This window comes from Crocuta crocuta, unplaced genomic scaffold, assembly GCF_008692635.1.
Source record: "Crocuta crocuta isolate KB4526 unplaced genomic scaffold, BGI_CrCroc_1.0 scaffold193, whole genome shotgun sequence".
Taxonomy (NCBI): domain Eukaryota; kingdom Metazoa; phylum Chordata; class Mammalia; order Carnivora; family Hyaenidae; genus Crocuta; species Crocuta crocuta.
In genome coordinates this window covers 5,572,401-5,577,405 of record NW_027529624.1, presented here as the reverse complement: position 1 = coordinate 5,577,405, position 5,005 = coordinate 5,572,401, and the positions used below count along the sequence as shown (strand labels likewise).

The 5,005-nt window shown below is 41.0% G+C and overlaps 1 protein-coding gene across 11 annotated transcripts in view; it reads left to right on the top strand.

Annotated features, from left to right (window-relative positions):
- Window positions 1–5,005, top strand: part of RBFOX2 (RNA binding fox-1 homolog 2) — a 214,526-nt gene that overhangs the window by 146,019 nt on the left and 63,502 nt on the right. The window lies entirely within an intron of this gene.

The following is a 5,005-nucleotide window of genomic DNA, read 5'->3' as shown; positions in this document are numbered from 1 at the left end:
TCTCTCTCTCTCTCTCTCTCTCTCTCTCTCTCTCTCTCCCCCCCCCGTCCCTGTCTCTCTCTCAAAAATAAATAAAAGTATTAAAATTGGAAGCAGTGTGCCTCATGCAGTGGGCAGGCAGGCAGGTAGATATGGTACAACCCTGTGGAACTTGACAAAAGCAGGTTATTTTATTTCTCTCTCAGGACACCCAGGATAGCTAAGGAGAAGCCATGTGTAATACCCCAGCCTAGAGATCGTGACAAGAACTTATATGGTGATGGGTGACCAAGATAGACCTTTTCCCTGCAAAATTATAGGTAAAAATTCAAGGTTTTCATAGCATACGTTCTAAAAACTAAACAAGGGGAAGATTTGTATGTAAAGCACTCCTTCACCCCACTTAGACATGATTCTCGGACACTGGAGTCAGTGGGTTTTGATGCTGTGTAACTTTAAAATGAAAGCCTTAAGAATTTTTGTCTCTACTGATGTCGCTACCATTTTCTTGAGTAAACCACAATAATTCAGTGCTTTAGCATATCGGCTTCCTTTTATTGATTCCATTTTTCTTGTCATTCTCTTTTATATTAAAGGAAATACTTTGTAGGCTTCGCTACAAAAGTAATACCTGTTTCTTACTAGGAGCATGCGAAAACTTGGGGGTTTGGAGTGGACATGCTCACTGTTGGGATTGTGATGATGGCTTCTTGGGTGTGCATGGGGAATTGTCAGCTCACACTGTAAATAAGCAGATGAAGTTTGTTGCGTATGTCAGTTATACGTCAATAAAACCGTTAAGGTGTTTTATTGATTAGATGACTAATCAAAATTGGACTTGTTTTGCTGTTATGATATATTTTTGTTGGTTAGTGAGATTGAACATTTTGACGGTACCATTCGAGATTGAACATTTCATCCTCTGTGAATGGTTCAGGCATGTTCTTTGCCTCGTTTTCTGTCATCATGTGTGTTTCTGAGTTTGTGTAGCCTCTTCTTACGTTAGTGGTGACAGGCCCTTGTCTACCTCGTCTGCTGCAGTTCTCTTCTCCCCGGTTGCTTTTTCTTTGGTCTTTGAGGCCCATTTCTCTCCTTTCCCTCTTCCGTTCCTTCCTAACTTACCCAGCCGCGTGGCATGTTTTTCCTTCCTGGTTTTTAGGTTTCCTGTCTTATTTAAGAATCCCCCAGACCCCAGTGGTGCTCCCAACTTGTCTTGTATTTTCATAGTTTTCATTGTTCTCTTAGATTTTATTCCTTCTTGAATTTTTCTGGTATGGAATGTGCACCATGAAGGGCTCACCTGGATAGCCGACGTTTACCAATACCGTGTGGTAGAGAAACCATTTCCCCCTCCCCCCCCAACCGAAGTGAAGTGCTACTTTTATCTTCTGTTAATTTCCTGTATAAAACTTGAAGGTGTTTTAGGATTATCATGTTTTTGTTAAGCATTGTGTATACCCTTACCGTTTTTTTTTAAGTTTATTTGTTTATTTTTGCAGGGGCTGGGGGGTACTTGGGGTAAATAGAGGGAGAGAATCCCAAGCAGGTCCCACACTGTCAGCACAGAGCCCCATGCAGGGCTCAGTCTCACAGACTGTGAGATCATGACCTGAGCTGAAACCCAGAGTCGGACACTTAACCAGCTGAGCTACCCGGGCGCCCCTCCACCCCCACCCCGTGTTTAATCACAGTGGCTTTATGGCAGATGGTAACGTACTGATAGAACGTTGCCTCAGTTCATAGTTTTCCTTCTCTAACCTTTCCTAGGAGTGTTTCACATACCGGTTAGAAAAGTACTTAGGCCTCTTTTTGTCCCCAGATGCCATTTGCTTCTGATTGAAAATGACATGAGGTATACATCTTATTTCAGCAAGGATTAACATTTTTATATTAAGCATTCCTCCGGAAACAAAATGCATCTATTTATTCAGGCCTTGTTTTACATCCTACATCCTGTGTTTTATACACATCTTGTTGCCCTTTTGAATAACTGGCTGTTGCTGGTTTTAAAATAGTTATGCATAACTGTGACAAAATATTCTTAGCTCTGCTAGTTTGTAGTTAATTCTTTTGGCGTTTCTAAGTATACAGTTTATTTGTAAGGATAACTTGTCTCTGTATTATCTTGATCTCCATTTTGCACTTGTTATTCCATATAGAAGGAATAATGGTGACCACGCAGCTATCTGTGATTTCTAATAGTCTGGTATTTCACAGCTTAATGTGATGTTTGCTGGGGCGCCTGGGTGGCTCAGTGGGTTAAGCGTCTGACTCTTGATCGCAGCTCGGGTCACATTCTCGCAGTTGAGCCCTGCATTGGGCTCTACGCTGGTCATGGAGCCTGCTTAAGGTTCTTTCTCTCCCTGTCTGTACCTCTCCCTCTCTCTTGCTGTTTCGCTCTCAAAATACACATTNTGATCTCCATTTTGCACTTGTTATTCCATATAGAAGGAATAATGGTGACCACGCAGCTATCTGTGATTTCTAATAGTCTGGTATTTCACAGCTTAATGTGATGTTTGCTGGGGCGCCTGGGTGGCTCAGTGGGTTAAGCGTCTGACTCTTGATCGCAGCTCGGGTCACATTCTCGCAGTTGAGCCCTGCATTGGGCTCTACGCTGGTCATGGAGCCTGCTTAAGGTTCTTTCTCTCCCTGTCTGTACCTCTCCCTCTTTCTTGCTGTTTCGCTCTCAAAATACACATTAAAAAATATATATATAATGTTTGCCACTGGTTTTTTATTGTCTTATTTTTCCTTTGTTACAATTAACAAATATAATAACATACAAATATTCATTACCATTGTTAATGAATTTAACAATTTGGGACCACCATCCTTAATAAGAAATAGAATATTTCCATCACCTTAGAATGTTCCATAGTACTAGATCTCCATCGACACTCTCCCTACCCCTTCACCAAGAAAAGAGAAAACTAGTTTCTCACTTCTGTAACAGTCGATTTATGTCTCATTCAACAGGGCATTCAGGTATATCCATGCTGCCCATAGTTCATTCTTTTTGCATTGTGTAGCATTCCGTTTTGTGAATACACCAGAGTTTGTTTACCCATTTTCCTGTTGATTTCAGGACAGTTATTTTGCATTTCGGAGCTACTATCAATGAAGCTTCTATGAACATACTTGTGCAAGTGTTTTGTTTTGTTATAATGTTTTATTTATTTCTGAGAGAGAGAGAGAGGCAGCGTGAGCAGGGGAGGGTCAGAGAGAGAAGGAGACACAGAATCAGAAGCAGGCTCCAGGCTCTGAGCTGCCAGCACAGAGCCTAATGCGGGGCTCGAACCCACGAACCGTGAGATCATGACCTGAGCCGAAGTTGGACGCTTAGCCGACTGAGCCACCCAGCGCCCCACAAGTGTTTTTGTACACAAATGTTTTAATTTCTTTTGGGTAAATAAAAGAAGTATTTTAATTTTATTTAAAAAAAAGAACCTCAAAGCAGTTCTACCAAGTGGATATACTGTTTTACACTTTGGCAAGCAGTGTATGAAAGTTCTCATGGTTCTACATCCTTGTCAACGTTTGGTGTTTTCAGCCACCATTGTCATGGGCGTGAAATGCTGTCTCAGGTTTTTTTCTTTTTAAAGTTCATTTATTTTGGGAGGGAGAGGGAGAGAGCACAAGCAGGGGAGGGGCAGAGAAAGAGGGAAAGAGAGAATCCCAAGCAGGCCCTGCGTTGTCAGCTCAGAGCCCAATGCAGGGCCCGAACCCATGAACCATGAGATTATGACCTGAGCCAAAATCAAGAGTCAGATGCTTAACCAACTGAACCACCCAGGCGCCTCCTGTTTGGTTTTAATTTTATATCCCTGATGACTAATGCTGTTGAGCCACACATTCATGTATTTTCTGCCCATTGGTATAGCTTTTTGTGGGAAGTTGTCTGTTAAAGTCATTAACTCACCTTTAAAAGATGCTTTGTTCTCTTTGTTATGATTTGTAACCGTTCTTTGTACAGTCTGGATACGCTTTCTTTGCCAGATATGGGTATTGTGAAGGCTGCCTCCCAGCCTCCATCTTGTCTTTTTTTTTTTTTTTTTTAATCTTAGTTTTGCCTTCCAAGGAGCAAGAAGATTTTACATTTTGATGGAGTTCAGTTTATCAATTTCTTTCAATTATTCTTGTTTTTTATGATGCAAGAATTTTTTGTTATTGCAGAATTGTGAAGATTGTCCCCTTTTATTTTCAAGGTTTATTTTTTTTAATTTTTAAATATTTATTTTTGAGAGAGAATGACAGAGAGAGCACAAGCAGTGGGGAGGGGGGAGAGAGAGAGAGAGAGAGAGAGAGAGAGAGAGAGAGAGAATCTGAAACAGGNTGGATATTCAGCTTTTTATTTGTGAAATAGGCTTTCTTTTCTACTACTGAATTGACTTGATACCTTAATACTGACTGTACTATTCTTTTCTGTTTCATTTATTGATGTGGGGATTTGGGGTGCATTGATGTGAATTTGTGGTATTTGGGCTACATGGTCATCTTAAGAACATCAAGCTTTCCAATCCAGGATCATGTATTTCTCTGTTTATCAAAGTCTTTGTACATTTGTTCTGTTTGATTTTATGCAGAAGAACTTACTATAGCAATGATGCCTGGACCTTTCTTTAAAAATAGTGTGAGATCTTTCTGCAGCTCTGGATTCATTTTGTTTGAGACCTAGTATGAGTTTAATGGCCATTAGGTTAACGTCAAAAGCCTGGAATAATGTTTAGAAAATGCTGCTGAAAGTTCAGTTTCCTGCAGCCCTCAGTGGGTAGAGAATCCCCTCTTGAACTGAGGGAAAGAGGATAGTTGGGACTGAGAGAGAAAGAGGAGTAATTGCTCACTTGCTTGATGGAAGTGATGCTCATGAGTAGGAGGAAACCAAGTGACATAAACCCAGATTTTCTCTGATTTTAAAATATGGTGGTGAGGGGGGAGCCTATCAGAGTGCTGACATTACGAAGCATTTGTCCATCTCTGCCAGCTACTTACAGAAGGAGGGTGGCCTAAGACTTTGCAGACTTGT